The following is a 19,594-nucleotide window of genomic DNA, read 5'->3' as shown; positions in this document are numbered from 1 at the left end:
ACAAGGGAGAAGAGAATGGCACAAGGGAAGAAGAGGGAAGAAGACTAGCTGAAGAAGCCCGGAGAGACCCATTCATTGCAATCCGCCCCCGAAAGAAGGCACAGTCACACTATATACGCATGGAAGAATAGACGAGACATTTCAAAGACATTCTCAACAAAGATGGTAGAGAAGGAGCACAGGTAGCAAGTGAAGAGCTCACACTGCAAGAGATGCCAGCCTGGTCCCCACTCACTCCAAATGAGGTCTGAAACATCATTGAATCAACAAAAAGAAAGAAAGCAGCCGGACCGGACATGCTTTACAATGGGATACCTTAAAGACACAGCCCATCTGCTAGCACCAACCTGGACAAAACTTTATAACAAATGCAATGAAACAGCAAAAATCCCAGGCCAGTGGAGAAAATGAATAGTAAGGGTAGCGTACAAAGGGAAGGGCGACCCAAAGGGCACAAAGAAATACAGAGGAATAGCCTAGGAAAACAACCATTTTAAGGTATTCACAAAACTAATCACAGGAAGAATAAGACACACTTTGGAAGACCACCTCCCAGAATCTCAATTCGGGTTCAGGGAAAAAAGATCCACTATCACAGCAGTGGAGCTGCTTTTAAAAAATATCGATAAGAAGCAAAAATATTATGCTGTATTCATAGACTTCACAAAGGCCTTCGACCTCCTCGATTGATCATTAGTAAAAAGGATGCTCGATGAAACCCTGGGAAGAGACAGCGTCTGGACGAGGATCATAAACTCCATAAATGAATGGAACGAGATAAGGATCTCGGACAACCTCGACCTCTCTGAACCAATAAGGCAAACAACCGGAGTACTCCAAGGAGACCCACTAAGCCCACTCCTGTTCATTCTGGCAGCAAAGGACATTATGGAAATTGCTCAAGACGAAGATGTCGAAGCATATGCATACGCGGACGACATTGTGATAGGCTCAAAAAAGTTAAAAAAAAACTACAGAAGACTATAGAAGACACGGAGAAATGGTGCACAAAACACAAGTTTTGTAATCAACACCGACAAGACAGAAATGATGGTATTCAGACCAGAGGGGCAAATCCCAAAAACGACAAGAACTGCACTACAAGGAAAGCAAATATCTATCACAAAAGATTACAAATATCTAGGGATAACACTCTAGCCATCCGCAAAGTGCTTCGCTAAACACACAACAGAGAAAGCGACACAAGCCATCAGAGCGATAAACAAAATAAGTTCCATCAGAACACTAAATCAAGACACAGCTATGGCACACTTCAAATCAAAAATAATACTGATACCGGCTTATGGGATAGAAATCATATGGATACATCTAAATGAAAAGCACGTGGAAACATTGGAAAGAGTACAAGCAACCTATATCAAAAGAGCATTAGGGGTAGCAAAAACCACAAGACCAAAATTAGTCTACCTTCTCATCCGAGAATCTTTCCTCATAGAGGATCTAAGGACAAGGTTCTTACTTCCCAACACATCAGCATCAGAGAACCTACTAAGATCACTACTCAAAAAAAGAGAGGAAGTACCAACAGAATTCAATGGATCTGGGGCCATGATCGACCGCACTGGGACAGTAGCAAATTCTGAGATGAGACCCGTACTTACAAGACTTGCAGTACATGGATTCCACCATGAAATTTGAGTAAATACAACACACCACGAACCGTCAAACCTTTTCAAGTGTACATTATGTGGACAGTCTTGTGAGAGATACCATATAGAAATATGCAACAAGAGGACCAGATCAATTAGAGACTATGCAATAAATGGTTCAAATGATAATCTGTTATAATACCTGCACTGAATGTATTCTACTACTAAGAATTATGCATACACTCAATACATCCTTGTAATTCACTCTCAAATGATTGTAATCTAATGTATAACTATAATGGCTATTTTGCTGCAATAAATCGTTTAATTTAATAATTGTGTACTTGATCTACAGTTGAAAAAATGTAATAAAAAATTGAATAACATATTTATAAAGTGCTATGAAACTTCCATTCAATCTTCCAATAACATAACATGCTCTGGAAACTAACCTAATGTTGCAGAAGATAAATGTTTCACTGGTGCAGTTGTTTCATCCTTTGTGGAATGAGATATTCTTTTTATCATCATATCATTATAGGAAATTTGTTCAGCTGCACATTTACATTCAAATTTTAGCCTTTGGAGTAAATCAAGTTCTTTCTTCAAATTGGTTTTCAGTCTGAAAATTTGCAACACCAATCTTAGTGGCAACAAGAATGAATGCTTTTCTGTACATACAATTAAAATCTTCAGTGTAGCTCAGATACATTATTGTACTTTTAATAGAAATTATTGTTATGTATTCTTCCACAATAGTCACATTCTTTTGAAGAATGTATAAACAAAACAATATTGTGTACTACGTATAATTGAATGACATTGTACTGTTTTAAACAAACTGGCTTTATATTTTGCAGGATGGAGCCTCCAGTCTCCATCTGGTCATTCTGCTGTAGGATCTCCATGGAATCTCTAAGTATTTGAAGTATTTGAATATCATAAAAAGTATTTGTAAATGAATGATGGTCGGGCATATGATACAGTACTGTATCGCATTCAAAACTTGGACAGAGCATTCAAGCGAGAGATCGTGGTCTTTCGCTGGTGGAAGCCAACTGGGTAAGGGGGGCTAAATGACCTGGGGGCCATATGTGTTTGAGTTCCAAAGTAGGAACATTATTGTAGCCTATAGTTTTATTTGGAAGTTAGTCTTCAGTGTACGTTTGTGAGTTGACAATTTGAAGTGTAAATGTAGTGCTACTTACAGCGACTGTGATATAATGAACTCTTTATATGCCTGCAACTGCTGTGCTATAACTATTTCACATTTTATGTGTGCCATTGTGCATAGTATTCTGTTTGTGAGATGGGAAATCAAATTACGAATGTAGAGCAACTTAGAATGACTGTGATATAATGAACTGTTTATTTGCTTACAACTGCACTGTTGAACAGTTTCAGGTTCCAACCTTACCATTGCATATAATACATGTAGGACTATAATTCATAGCAAAGTAATCTTCTACGATTAAAGTAACAGTATTATTCAAATGTGTGATTAATGGTACATTAATAACCTGAGGGATCATGGCTGTAATTCCCTATTTCATTACTTAAATTACTCATGTATTATGTGTCAGTATTTCACTGACTGATCTCTTAGGCCACCTTGATAATCATTATTCACTTATGTAAGGGCATAATGCAATAATGTGCAATAAAACCCCTGTGCAGATGAACCATTTAATAGGTTGTGCACTCACCCTCTGCTAGATTGTTAGCAGTAGAGTTACCACTAGCTAAAAAGTTATGTGGCAACGATCATCAGTTTGGAGAACATAAGGCACGTGTACAAGAATTATTTATGGTGCTCAACAGAGAAACTATTTTGAAATCTGTAGTTTTTATATGTTAACTCATTTTGTACCATAAGTTCAGAATGCAGAGAGTCACAGAAACACATCACATAAAATGTACAATGTGTTTCTTGAATATTTCATCTAACCTGTCTTCTAAGAATGTCCTCTATCTGTTTCTTCACACAAGTCAACTTATGCAGTTTTTTATAACAATCTCACACTACTGTTGTATCAGGGATACATTGAATTACATAGTGATTACTCTGTTATTTATAAATAAGTCTGAAACTTCCTCATGTCAGAAAATACAAAAGAAATTAATTTGTAAAGACAGCAGAAGATCACGATCAGCTAGCGCCTGACAGCTAGTGATCAGCTGATTGCAAAGTCAGGTACACTCATGCTCATAAATTAAGGATAATTGCAGAATGTAGTGCCACACAATGTGGCACTACACAAAACTGGCACTAATAGCGTAGGCACATAGGGAACACACATGGCACAGATCTGTAAGTCCACGGTATTGGTGATAAGTTGAGAAAACTGTCACAAAACACGTGCTACAAAACTCCACTATTTCCTGTGCATGTACCCTGACATCAATATGGGATATGATCACCATACACACGTACACAGGCCGCACAATGGGTTGGATCAGGTGGTCAAGCAGCTGCTGGAGTATAGCCTCCCATTCTTGCATCAGTGCCTGTCAGAGCTTCTGAAGTGTCCTAGGGGCTTGAAGACATGCAGTGATACGTTGACTGAGAGCATCCCAGACATGCTCGATGGGGTTTAGGTCTGGAGAACAGGCAGGCCACTCCATTCGCCTGATATCTTATGTTTCAAGGTACTCCTCCATGATGGCAGCTCTGTGGGGCCGTGCATTATCATCCATCAGGAGGAAGGTGGGACCCACTGCACCCCTGAAAAGGTGGACATACTGGTGCAAAATGATGTCCCGATACACCTGACCTATTACAGTTCACCTGTCAAAGACATACAGGTGTGTACAAGCACCAATCATAATCCCACCCCACACCATCAAACCAAGACCTCCATACAGGTCCCTTTCAAGGACATTAAGGGGTTGGTATCTGGTTCCTGGTGCACGCCAGATGAAAACCCGGTGAGAATCACTGTTCAGACTATACCTGGATTCGCCCATGTACATAACCTGGGACCACTGTTCCAAAGACCATGTACTGTGTTCTTGACACCAGGCTTTACGGGCTCTCCTGTGACCAGGGGTCAGTGGAATGCACCTTGCAGGTCTCTGAGTGAATAAACCATGTCTGTTCAGTCATCTGTAGACTGTGTGTCTGGAGACAACTGTTCCAGCGGCTGTGGTAAGGACCAGAGCAAGGCTACCTGCAGTACTCCATGGCCATCTGCAGGCACTGATGGTGAGATATCGGTCTTATTGTGGTGTTGTACAATGTGGATGTCCCGTACTGTAGCACCTGGACATGTTTCCTGTCCGCTGGAATCGTTGTCGTAATCTTCAGATTACACTTTGTGGCACATGGAGAGCCCGTGCTATGACCTGCTGTGTTTGACCAGCCTCCAGTTGCCCTAACATTCTATCCCTCATAACGTCATCAATATGTATTCTTTGAGCCATTTTAAACACATAGACACCATTAGAACATCTGGAAACATCTGCACATTTACTCACTGCACTGTACTCTGACATGCACCGACACACATCTGTGTATGTGGACTGCTGCCAGCGCCACCGTGTGATGACCGCAGGTCAAATGCACTGCATGGTCATACCCTGCAGTGATTTAAACCTGCAAACCACCCAACAGAGCATTGTTACACCATGTATCAGCAATATGCTTAATTTATGAGCATGAGTGTAGTTTGTGTGCCAGCTGCAAGGAGTGTTAGCAATTGACTGCTCTCTGCTGAGACACAGACATTCTGTGCAATGAACTTTTCTTTGCATATTACCTTTTTACTTTTGTTCAGTTGTTGATGGAGACAATTGTTAATACTGAATGGACTTAAGTGAACATTATTTTTCTTCTTTTATTGTGTTAGCTGTATGCTACGCTATGTGTCATTAGAAATAAAGTGCTGAGTTTAATTATGTATGAAGTCTTCTTTCATACATGTACATGATATTGGTTTGCTGGTCTCACACTTAAAAGTGATCCCAGTAACATTTGTGATGCTGACAGGATTATGGCTGAGGAGACTTTTAAATACACCTCCACAGTTCAAGACACAATATTTCAGAAGCAGAAATATGGAACTGGCAGAAGCACTATTGAACTCCAGACAAGTGGTAAATCTCCCACCATTTTGGTCACATAATCCAGCATTTTGGTTTGCTCAAGTAGGAGCAAGCTTACTGTGTGCTGGAGTGGTGCTGGGTGCAACAAAATTTGTGTTCATGGTCATCTAGCATGTCCACTGCTGTGGTGCAGGATATTATTATGTCCCTGCACAAAGCAGAACAATACTCGAGACTCACAAGCGTAACTAATTTGTTGAGTTTCTGAATCCCAAGAACAGCATGTGGGGCACACCCTCACACAAGAGGATGTAGGTGACTGCAAGCCATCACATTATCTCTGACATCTAAGAAGCAAGGTCGATGCGCACATCGTACCTGATAGTTTGGTCCAACTCTTATGGAGTAACAGGCTACCAGCACAAGTGAAGGCTATCATGGCATCCCAGATGGAGATGTCTTTCAATGTCATCACAGATTTAGCAGATTGCATACAAGACACAATTATGCTTGCCTCCTGTCTAGACACACCGACCTGCATTTGCATGCGGATAGCTGCCACCACCCCGTGCAGAAGAATGGGGCACTAAAAACACTGGTGCACAGGACATGCACCATCTCTGACGCAGAGAGTCTGTCCCAAGAGCTGGAACACCTCAAAACTGTATTGCAGAAGAACAGGTACTCGGAATGGCAGACCAGACGCACTCTCCACCCCACCTCAACAGTACAGCGTGTGGAGACGGAAGAAGTCGCGGAGACAGAGATAGGCACTGCCTATAACACGTATACCGGCACACTATCAGGGAAAATAGGATCACCGAGTAGGAACTGTCTTTTGCCCACCAAATAAAACAAGAGCATTATTGGGAAGTGTCAAAGATGATCTCGGTTCATGGAAGGCAGGCATATTCCAGATTCTGTGTCAATGTGGGAGGACTTATATTGGACAGACAGTGCGCACCATTGAAGATCGTTGCCAAGAACATCGGAGGCACACGCAACTTGAGTATCCCAACAAGTCAGTAGTCACAGAGCACTGTTTGTCTGAAAATCATGAAATGGACTACCAACATACCAGGGTCCTGGCACAGACATCTAAATACTGGGACAGCGTTGTTAGAGAGGCTATCGAAATTCGTACCAGAGACGGACTCATCAACTGAGATTGCGGCTACAACCTCAGCAGGGCATGGGAACCAGCACTGAGTCTAATTAAAAAGATGCTCAACAAAGGAAACGAACAGGCAACTATGGCAGATGGGGCAATTACACCGATGCCACCACAGACGCCGATGGCAGCATCTCAGTGACTGCTGACACACAGGCGCAGACCGTGGAGAGAACGTCTCACAAGAGGAGGGGATTTAAGACGGATACCCACCCCAGGAGCTCAGTTCATTAGCACGCCTGATGATGGTGGCATGTCTGATTGCTGAAATATTGTGCCCGTTGGACACTATGGACTGGCAGTACACCCGTGGACTGTTCGAGCAAGAAATACACTGAGAGAAGCTGAAGAATCATAATGAAATGATTGCTTTAATTTGTAGCTCTCTTGGTTTTCTTTTTTGTTGACTAGACAACTACATATAAATACTGATAGGACTGCCATGACACCCCGCTTCTTGAAAAGTGGCCTACAAGATACATTGTTTTTGAAACACCTACTACACATTTTGGGACACCCAGCAAAACAATGTCATACAGAGGGAAGTGAACATCATCCAGAAGCTCAGACAACATTTCACAAGAAGCTGTATTCAGAATGAAAGACCCCTTGTTCAGGATAATGATAAAGTGGAGGAAGCTAATCAGCACCTCTGAAGGGTGAAGTGGGGCAATACTACAGCCCTGACTGCTCCTGCAGGAGCTGACTACACAAGGAAATCTGAACGAATGAAGTCGTTGCCACCCAATAGTAATGCCCAACTGCTACAGCTTGTTGTCTCTTCAGGGGTAGGTTGCTGCTGTTGGAGAAGAACTAGCCAACAGGAGACTCTCATAAGTACACTCCCCCTGCCCTTCCCCAAATCAGACCCTCACTCTCAGTTGTTCTCGGTGTTTGCTGACATTCTCTGTACACAATCATACGGAGGTGTGACTGTGATGCCCACGACTGACATTTTTGTCAGTTGTTGAGTTCACATTGGAAGCCATTGCAGAGCCAGATGAGATACATAGTCACCTACCATGGACTTCATCTCCAGTAACAACTTGCAACTGACTGAGCAGCAGACCTCATGCAGACAAACTGGCACCTTTGCATCACTGGATCTCCTGATGCATGACTACCTCCTGTTGGCAGCCACCTCCTTCTTGGTGCATATGAACAAGCCTGGATTAGGTGTCACAAAGTCTCTCTATTATTGTACACTGGTTCCTGAGGGCCTCTGTTGTCACTTATCACCACCCATTGTGGGCACATCTTTGACTTCAGCTATGGTGGGTGTTATGGTCTATCCCAGTTTGGTACACGACAACCAAAACTTATTCACATTTTCAGGAGCTGTGTCTGACACCCTTCTGGGACAACTACACTGATGCCACTGTCCATTGCTGCTAACACATGCTATGCTGGCTCCCAAGAAAGCGGTTGCTGACTACACTGCTTGGAGCACCAATGGTCACCAATGGACAACAGGCTCCCACTTGCTGTAATTCTGTGTCTGCGCTAAACTGAATAAAGGATCATTGTAAACCGGAATATTTCATTACCTGCTCGCCAAGTGATTCAAGCCACCACCACCTCTGCAGCACATGTCCTAGGAGGAAGCGGCACCATTTCCCAACCTACAAACAGCTGATTCCTCTGCTGTCCAGAACCTGACCCCAACACTCTGGTGTGAGGAGTGCCATCAATTGAATCCATCGAGAAAATGCTCCAACTGTTACGTTGTTGCAAAATCTGGACTGCAGTTTTGACACTACAAGTGTGGTGAAAGGACTTTTTATTTTTGTAGCTTCTCCATTCTTGGGCTCAGCAATTTTATGGAGACTTGATGTGCCTAGAAAGCTGAAGGTGCGATATGTGGAACCAGAACAATCCACAGATGAGTCTCAGTTTAAGAGAAATTATAGGGAATACTATTTATGGCCAGTAAGATGTGAGCAACATAACTTGGTGGCCCACGAGTTGTCTTGTACACAGTCAGTGTCAGCAACATGTAGTACTTGCTGATGTTGTGGGCACAAGGCACATTACTGTATGGAATGAAGGTAATTATATGTTGGTTATAAAGATTGAAGGCATTTCTTCCTTTCGTTATACCTTTACACTTTTGTGTACCATCCAACATGCTAAATTTTTCATTGAATTCAGCTGCATCTAGTCTAGAGAGATCTTTCTCAGGTAAAACAACTGACAATGTAGCAGTGTCTATTGATAACTTGGAAGCTGCCAAGGGGCTTGGTTATTGATTGGATGAAGTATGTTTGCACATGGCCAAATCATGGTTAACAAGTGAGCCAAAGATGCATATAATAATAACATAATTATATAATGTAAATAATAATAATAATAATAATACTGAATAAGGCACATACATTTCAGCAACTCAAATTTTAGCACATTCAGTGCTATTGCAAACAGATTAGTACAATATTATTTAAGGAGCAGCTCAGTAGAATATCTCAGAAATGGAATGAATTCATGGAAATGTTCTTGGATAAGTTAGCACAATTGCACAAACTTATGAGTTGATGTAGAATGAAGTGGCAAACGAAATTATCCTCCAATATTTCAAGGAGAGAGGTTACTGTCCTTAGGGCAGCTACATAGCTAGAGGGCGGATATAGCAGTGTGACTACAGAACAAGCTAATGGTATTTTCCTTAGAGGTAAAATGTTATAGCTATGAACATGCCATGCCACATATAGAAGCAATGCCACCGATCAAGTGGTGTGAGTGTGGAGTGGTAGGACATGGGCTATAAGAAACAGAATTGTGGGAGGTCGTCAACTACCAACGGGAATTCTGCAACCACCAAACAGCATTCCCAGTGAAATTAAATGCTACACAGATGTACGCAGAGGGGAAATGTTGCTTGGTTGGCATGGTGAATGGTATGGAACATAGGATTTTAATGGACACAGGGGCTTATGTCTTAGTGGCAAGTCTGGACATCTTCGGTAGAAGAGACTGAATTCTCCATATTACAAATCATAAGGAGGAGGCAAGGAATAGGGATCATTGGAGTCAACACTGCTGAATTTTTATATTGCAGTAAGGAATTTTCAAGATCATTTGCAAGTGTCTCCACATGTTGGTGAAGGGTACTGCACAGCTCTGAGATTGGATTTCTTGAATAAGTATCACACAAAAGTTGATCTTTCACAGCACACTGTTGAACTCAGTGGAAAATTGTTCAGATTGGGAGAGACTGCTGTGAATGACATATTGGCACAAGGTTCTCTTACCATGAAGGTGGAATCAAGTAAAATGCGTACACAATCATTAAGGCTCAGTTAGCATGATAAAGTGCCTAAAGACACACAAAAACTACTCTGGGTGAGCCTAGGTACTGACCTATTGATGGGTATCTCAAGTGTTTTACAGCCATTGGAACACAACAATAACTTGGATATGTTGCATTGTTCTGTATATAGGAAAGTGGCATGTGTGCAGTAATTGAATGGAAACTACACGATTCTGGTTAGTGTTGATAATTTTGGCACCAATGAAGTGGTTTTGCGCAAGGGGCTGTTAATAGCCAATTTGGATGTCCTGTGTAGGGACAGTCTAGACAGTTCAAGTTTGGACCTTTACCATAAGCAAAACCATCAGTGCATCTGTATTTCATGAAAAAGTGCAGAATTTTACAGGCAAATATAGGGTAGCCAAAGAAACAGTGCTGATAAAATTTGTGTATTTGTTGAGTCCTAGTTGATCAGTACCAGTAATATCTGTGATGCAACACAGAGCCCAATGAGGTTTAATCCTGCTGTCTATAAGAAGCCACAGAATGCCTGAATACCTGCGACCAATAATGGAGTCCACCAATACACAGTTTGAGGATGGCATTATGGATGGGAGTGATGGCCTTGTGGAGCACCCGTTGTCATTGTACCCAAAAAAATCATCAGACAGGATGAAGAAACACTGGTTTCATTGTGACTACCATTACTTACTTGCCATAAATGTGACACATGCACATCTGATACCAAATATCACAGAAAAATTGGACAACCTGAGTCAACTTAAGTATATTCCAATAATGGATTTGTCATGTGGTTACCACTAGTTAGAAGCAGTGCCAGAGGACCTGCCAAAGACCACATTTACTGTCCCATGGGGGCATGACCAACATCAGTGGATGCATTTTGGACTTGAGAGTGCACTGTCCACATTCCAGCAATTATTGGATGGAGTGTTGAGAGATTAAAACCATGCCAGTATATAGTACATTGAAATGATACCGGTATTAAAAGATCTGCAAGGAGCACATGCAGTGGTTGTAAGAATTATTTAAGAGGTTATGTTCTGCAAGCATAACATTAAGTATTAAAAGCGTCACTTTGAATTGACAAAAGTGATCTTCTTTTATTTTATTTGTTTATTTAACCTGATCTGATAAGGGCCATAAAGGCCTCTCTTACATCAGACCAGGGTTTCACACATGCAGTACCTTTTTTACATCATAATTACCTGAGCAACAACAACTTCAATATGAAAATTAATTAGCCATGACAGTGTGAAAACCAACATGAGACTGATTTTGCAGTCAGTGATTTCTCACCACAACAAACTGCAACTGCAGTCATTTTTAGGATTATGTAATTATAAAAGAAAATTTGCCATTGCTAGACTGTTAACACATTTGTTGAAGAAGGACGTGAAAATTCAGTGGATGGCTGACTGTCAATCCACATCCAAGATGTTGAAAAAGGCACTAGCAACAGACATTATCTTGGCCTCTGACGCAAACAATGAGACTGAGGGATGGAGTCTGAGTCAGGATGCAAATAGTAATGAGCATCTGGTAGCGTATGCATGAAGGAAATAAAATAAAATGGACCAGAATTACTCAACTCTGGAGGAGATGATGAGCTTAATCAACAGTATCACTGACTTTTGTTGTTACCTACAGGTCAGAAAATTCAAAGTTGTAACAGATCATGTGGCTATTAGGACTGAAAGAACCATCAGGCAGATTGAACTGATGGACATTTAAAAAGCAAACTTTATTTTGAAGAAGTGCACAAGTTTGGCAGGAAGCATGGCAATGCGGATGGTTTGAGTAGGAAAAATGGGGTCATAAAGGCAATTGATGGAAACCTTGCAGAGTTTCAGAAGGTGCAGACTGCTTACATGGATTGCCAGCTTCTCAAAATGCAACCACTGTCTGTAATGTACATTGAGCTTCTGTGTAGGACAATCAAATTCAGGCCATGCATTGCGGTACCTGCAACATTGAAGAAAAAAGTTTTAAAAGAGGGTCATGATCAAGTACTAGCAGGACATGGAGGGCACAAGACAAGGGATTATAGATTAGCTAAATGGTTTTTATAGAGAACATGATGGTAGGACATTGATCAGTATGTGAAGAAATGCATGTCATGTGAACAACATGCTGATTTGAGCCATTAACAAATGCCACTTCAAAAGCATCTAAGCCATTTGAAATGGTTTGGATGCACATTTTGGGTCAATTTAATCAGACACCAGTGGGTAAACATTACATGTTAATCATCATACATCACTTTTCACATTGTGTTACGGTGGTTGCCATCCCAAATCAGCAAGAAAATACTATAGCACAACCAATATGGAATAGCTAGTTATGGAAGTTTGGCATAGATGACAATATAATTATTGATCACAACACCAATTTCATGTCTGAACCAATTAAGCAATTATATCAAATAACATAATCTATTATGAATCCACAAGCTAAGAGCTACTCTATTTCACCCGACTCTATTTCACTGGGATGTTTATGTGCCCATTTCATGGCCACATACAACTCAAAACTGCACAATAACGTTAGGCTCTTGCCATATGGGGTGGTGTATGTTTGAAACGCACTGTCATCTTTCAAAGTTATTAAATCAACGAGTGGGATGAATGAGGAATCAAACAAAATTTTGCAAAAATATTAAAGGATATCTGGAAGCAAGTAAAGAAGGCAAACACTAAAGTGCTCACATGGCAGGAAAGAAAGGGCAACGTACAGTTAAGGTACCTCAGTACAGGAGTAGCCTAAGGGCCATGCCATAATGGCCCTGTTCATCTAAGAGTGTAAGAAATTTCTTACACACTACTGGGGCCAAACTAAATCATAATCACATGTGAACATGAAGTTACAGTTACTGGTCAAACTCCCTTTGTCCACAGTTGTTGTTGTTGTTGTGGTCTTCAATCCAGAGACTGGTTTGAGGCACCTCTCCATGCTACTCTATCCTGTGCAAGCTTCTTCATCTCTAAGTAACTTCTGCAACCTACATCCTTCTGAATCTCCTTAGTGTATTCATCTCCTGGTCTACCTCTATGATTTTTACCCCCTATGATTCCCTCCAATACTAAATTGGTGATCCCTTGGTACCTCAGACTGTGTCCTACCAACTGGTCCCTTCTTTTAGTCGGGTTGTGGCACAAATTCCTCTTCTCCCCAATTCTATTCAGTACCTCCTCAAAGTTACGTGATCTAACCATCTTATCTTCAGCATTCTTCTGTAGCTCCACATTTCAAAAGTTTCTATGCTCTTCTTGTGCAAACTATTTATCATCCATGTTTCACTTCCATACATGGTTACACTCCATACAAATACTTCCAGAAAAGACATCCTCACGCTTAGATCTATACTCGATGTCAACAAATTTCTCTTCTTCAGAAACGCTTTCCTTGATATAGCCAGTCTACATTTCATATCCTCTCTACTTGACCATCATCAGTTATTTTGCTCCCCAAACAGCAAAACTCATCTACTACTTTAAGTATCTCATTTCCTAATCCAATACCCTCAGCATCACCTGACTTCATTTGACTACATCCATTATCCTCATTTAGCTTTTATTGATGTTCAGCTTATATCCTCCTTTCAAAACACTGTCCTTTCCATCCAACTGTTCTTCCAAGTCCTTTGCTGTCACTGACAGAATTACGTCATTGGCAAACCTCAATGTTTTTATTTCTTCTCCGTAGATTTTAATTCCTACTTTAAATTTTTCTTTTGTTTCCTTTACTGCTTGCTCAATATACAGATTGAATAACATCGGCAGCAGACTACAACCTTGTCTCACTCCCTTCTCCATCAATGCATCCCTTTCATGCCCCTTGACTCTTATAACTTCCACCTGGTTTCTGTAAAAATTGTAAATAGCCTTTCGCTCCCTGTATTTCACACCTGCCACATTCAGAATTTTAAAGAGAGTATTCCAGTCAACATTGTCAAAAGCTTTCTCCGAGTCTACAAATGCTAGAAATGTAGGTTTGTCTTTCCTTAATCTATCTTTTAGGATACGTCTTAGGGTCAGTATTGCCTCATGTGTTCCAACATTTCTACGGAATCCAAACTGATCTTCCCCAAGTTCGGCTTCTACCAGTTTTTCCATTCATCTATAAGGAATTTATGTAGGTATTTTGCAGCCATGACTTATTAAACTGATAGTTTGTTAATTTTCACACCTGTCAACACCTGCTTTCTTTGGGATTGGAATTATTATATTCTTCTTGAAGTCTGAGGGTATTTTGCCTGTCTCATACATCTTGCTCACCAGATGGTAGAGTTTATTCATGATTAGCTCTCCCAAGGCTATCAGTAGCTCTAATGGAATGTTGTCTATTCCTGGGGCCTTTTTTTTTTACTTAGGTCTTTCAGTGCTCTGTCAAATGCTTCACACAGTACCATATCTCCCATTTCATCCTTATCTACATCCTCTTCCATTTCCATAATATTGCCCTGAACTACATCGCCCTTGTATAGACCCTCTATATACTCCTTACATCTTTCTGCTTTCCCTACTTTGCTTAGGACTGGTTTTCCATCTGAGCTTTTGATATTCATACAGGTGGTTCTTTTTTCTCCAAAGGTCTCTTTAAGTTTTCTGTAGGCAGTATCTATATTACCCCTAGTGATATATGCCTCTGCCTCCTTAGATTTGTCCTCTAGCCATCCTTGCTCAGCCATTTTGCACTTCCTGTCGATCTCATTTTTGAGACATTTGTATTCCTTTTTGCTTGCTTCTTTTACTGCATTTTTAAATTTTCTCCTTTCATCAATTAAATTCAATATCTCTTCTGTTACCAAAGAATTTCTATGAGCCCTCCTCTTTTTACCTACTTGATCCTCTGCGGCCTTCACTGTTTCATCTCTCAAAGCTACCCATTCTTCTTCTACTGTATTTCTTTCCCCCTGTATTTGTCAATCGTTCACTAATGGTGTCTCTGAAACTCTCTACAGCCTCTGGTTCTTTCAGTTTATCCAGGTCCCATCTCCTTAAATTCCCACCTTTTTGCAGTTTCTTCAGTTTCAATCTACAGTTCATAACCAATAGATGGTGGTCAGAGTCCATAGCTGCTCCTGGAAATGTCTTACAATTTAAAACCTGGTTCCTAAATCTCTGTCTTACCATTATGTAATCTATCTGAAATCTTCCAGCATCTCCAGGCCTCTTCCACATATATATAACTTTCTTTCATGATTCTTAAACCAAGTGTTAGCTATAATTAAGTTTTTCTCTGTGCAAAATTCTTTCAAAAGAAGCAGTGATCATTGGAATTGCAAGAACCAATGACAGTAATCATTCACAGTTAAAGAATACACTTAAAATCAACGTTTATAATGGACCCTGAGGCTGTAGATGTTAATCCTCACTGCTGTACATAAACATAAGTTCTCCTCCTAGTTTTTCATTGTCAAAGAAAGGATACATTTTAAGCATATTTTCAACATCAGGTGTCACAAATTGTTTGGTCTATTGTAAACTGAACTCTTTTTCTCTAATGCTAACATTCTTAGTATTTGAACACTTGTTACCGTTTTTTTTTTTTTACTAATTTCAGGTACTCCTGCTAGATTTGTAAGTGTCTTAGCATCCACTATGCATTTCAGAATCATTTCCTCACATCTTAATCTTTCAACAGCCTTAATGAAATTTTTAATTTCGAGCATAAGTATCATATCCACACTTTTACTTTGCATTGTATGTTTGTGATACTAATTTCTTTTTAACCAATATTTCAACTGCTTAGCATGTGCAACAAAATGGTGGCTATGTCTTGTGCATGCCAGTCTTTGCATATGCCATAGAACCTAATGAATCTCTCTTGTATTTCTTCTGATTCATTAAGTGCATAACAAAAACTTCCACACATTTGATTTCTAGCTATCAGTTGTTTCTTTGGCTTGTAGTGATATTAAGGGACTGTTTCCAATTTCAGTTGAAATTTGTTCTTTAACAACATCCACAATATAAGCTATTAATTCATTCTATGTGTCAGAGGAAGTGCCTTTAGATACTCCATCGGATGCTAAATGATCTTTCACGTATGGTTATTCTTCTGTCAAGAAATCCAAAAGTTCTACATATTTTCCTTTATTCACTGACACCCCAGATTCGTTTTGGCCTTGAAAAGCTAACTCTTCAAGTAACAAAAAACAGAGGGACGAAATAAGTCTCTCCATTATACTTCTGTTTTGATCAACCTTCTTATTATGTTTTCCAAAGCTGCCAGGTTCTTTTCTTCTGAAAGAGCACGGTCAATTTTTACAGAAGCTAGCTAATTGTATTTAACAGCTGCTGTGATATGTGAAATTGAATGTTAATGCTTTTCCACTTTTGATAGGAAATTTTGAAGACACTCTTCGTGCACCCCTTACTCAAGATGGCACTTAACCACAGTTTTGAATTGTACCATTGTGTTTGGAAATGCCTTACAAGTTTCCATAAGATTTTTTACCGAGCGAGGTGGCGCAGTGGTTAGCACACTGGACTTGCATTCGGGAGGACGACGGTTCAATCCTGTCTCCAGCCATCCTGATTTAGGTTTTCCGTGATTTCCCTAAATCGTTTCAGGCAAATGCCAGGATGGTTCCTTTGAAAGGGCACGGCCGATTTCCTTCCCCATCCTTCCCTAACCCGAGCTTGCACTCCGTCTCTAATGACCTCGTTGTCGACGGGATGTTAAACAACACTAACCTAACCTAACCATAAGATTTTTTAATGGACAGGCTTGGCATCAACTTTCATTCTTTCGCCAGGACTTCATCTTCCAAAGGAAGATGAGAGAATAATGCAGGGTTCTCAGTTAAAGAATTCAATGGCTCTTGTGATGAATTTAACATGTTCATGGGAGTTGGATGTAGTCAACAATACCATGTGTTACAGATAATGATTTAAATATTAGGCTGCTTACAGTTTTCCCTTTGACAACACAGCGACATGATGAACTGACAATGACACCTGACGTGTGAGTGGGCATACTGAAACATAATTCACGAGTCAGTTAATCTTTATCATTACCCACTACATTTTAATACAAAATTCATGTGCCGGGTTCCACCACAAGCTCTTGTAATACGGTTGATATGCATATCTAATGATAAGGAACTACCAACATTTGAAATATGTAAGGCTACTAAATTTTTATTTGAGGAACAATGAAAATACACAGGCTATTTTCTATCTTCTTCCAACAACACTATGTGATGCATTTACATTTATTTTCTATGAATATGATTTTCTTCTTATTCTTTGTGTTTGAAATAAACACATAAATTAAGAGTTAATTGTTTCTCTTTAATCCATGACTGGCAGCTAAGCAAAACAAAGTAGCATGATTAGGGAGCTGCTGAATGGCTGATCATTCCACTCAGGCATGTATCTACCTGCTGGTGAGAAGTAGAAAGAAATCAAATGCCAGCTTTTGAAAATTGTATCAATACTGCAGTAACCCAGTCTGCTGCACAAAAGAAATGGGTTTACTGTGCACGCTCCTAACAAGCATGGAATTCTGAGCTGCTATTCATTACAGAGCTAGAGGAGTGATGCATTATAGTAGTGCACACATATTTGAAGTTGAAATATACAATAATTGAAAACATTTTTGAATTTGTGTGACCAGATCAGGCTGAAATCAGTTTGAATAAATTATTTTGGAATTTTTTGGATAGGATCAGTTAGAGCCTTAATGGATGCTCGACCTCTGGTGCACTGTGTGACACTGAACCATGTGCGCCCTCCATAAGGAAAGTGAAGGGAGAGTGAAACAGACCCCTCTCCCCCACCAGGTGGTGTCACTGGTGTTACCACTGTGGACAACAATGATGTTTGCAGTAATTCTGATGGCACTACGTCTCTTCAGGGAAGGAGTAGTGGATCCACTGCCGAACCAACAGCTCAATGAAGTAGTGCTGTACTCCAGGCAGGAGGACACCACATTAACCAGCCACCAATGATTGCTGAGGCTAGCTCACAACACTTGGGAAGTGAGGAATGCATGCATGTCCAAAGGAACTTTGTATCAAAATTTGGAATAACATAGGCACTGCAACATTGCATTTATCTGCCGACACCACACAAATTACTTTCAAGTAAAATGTCTCACCTGTATGGGAATTTAAATAATGATGTACGAGTACAGATCGTAGGCAAATGGTTGACAACATATGGAAGTTTGGATCTGGCTGTGAGTCGTGCACAGATAGCCAAATGGTAAGGCAACTGCTCGCGATAAGAGAGAAATCAGGGTTTGAGTCCAGTCCAACACAAATTTTTACTGTCATCATTCCATTCTACAGCTGATGGTTGTCCATATTCGCAATTGCAAATGCATAATGGCTGTAGTCACTGCAGTGCCCGTTCCTCTGGACATGCATGCATGTTCAAAGGAACTTTGCATCCTAATTCAGAATAACAAAGGCACTGCAAAATTGTTTGAATTTTTTTGGTTAGGCTGTTGCAAGGAATTCCATGCTCCAGGAAACATTGAAGGAAGAGGACGAGTGACTGGATTATAGCTAGGAAAAGGGATACTTTTTTGAACTGGCGCAGAAAGATGGAATAGCCATCCATTGTGGCGTGATGGTGAGAGAGTGACAGGAATAATGTGGAAATGTGCAAATAACAATGTTAGATGGTTGTTGAGAGAAATTAGATAACAGAAAAGATGCGTAAAAATATGTAAAGAGACAGAAAAATACGCATAGATAAATAAAAATACACAAAAATGTGTATAAATACACACAAACACGTAAAAATGTGCACAAATGCATGAAAATATGCAAAATTATGTACAAAAACATGGGAGAAAATGAACAGATGAGGTATGGGAGTATCTGTGTGTCAGGATTATGGAAGAAAGGGGGAAGGGAGTTTGTTAGGTCAAGATTCACAAGTTCGTGTGGCATGGGTAGGTGCGGAAAATAAAATGCAAAAAAATGCAAGGACAGATGCTGCATCAACAATTCACACTGTAACTTAGCCTTATGTTATGTGGAGACAGGATCATTAATACAGTGTGGCTCGGAAGTCATAGCATGTGTGGTTTGGAAGGCAATGAATAAACACAGCAAAAGAGAGAAAGAATGGACACTGAGAAGAGTAATGCTATACAGAATAGTAACAAAGGAAAATATCACAAGGTTGAGGGACAGAAGGAAGGCCATTAGGAAAAACTGAACAATGGAAACTCCAGGTTGGAATATCAACAATATAAGGGAAAAAATGGACTGCTGCTCACCATAAAGATGACATGATGAGTTGCAGAAAGTCACAACAAAAAGACTGCTACACATTCAACTGTTGGCCAGAGCCTTTTTCAGAAAAAGGAACACACATACATTCATTCACACAAGCGAGCACACATCATGCACCCATGACCACCTTGGACACCACAGACCGGAATACAACTGTCACTTGGAATGAAAGCAACAATTTAGAGGGGGTGGGGAAGGAGAAGGCATAGCAGGGTATGGGTGGAGAGAGAGATGAGCATTTT

The sequence above is a fragment of the Schistocerca serialis genome, chromosome 5, assembly GCF_023864345.2.
Source record: "Schistocerca serialis cubense isolate TAMUIC-IGC-003099 chromosome 5, iqSchSeri2.2, whole genome shotgun sequence".
NCBI classification, from domain to species: Eukaryota; Metazoa; Arthropoda; class Insecta; order Orthoptera; family Acrididae; genus Schistocerca; species Schistocerca serialis.
The sequence above is the reverse complement of the archived record's forward strand: the minus strand, read 5'-3'. Positions refer to the sequence as shown.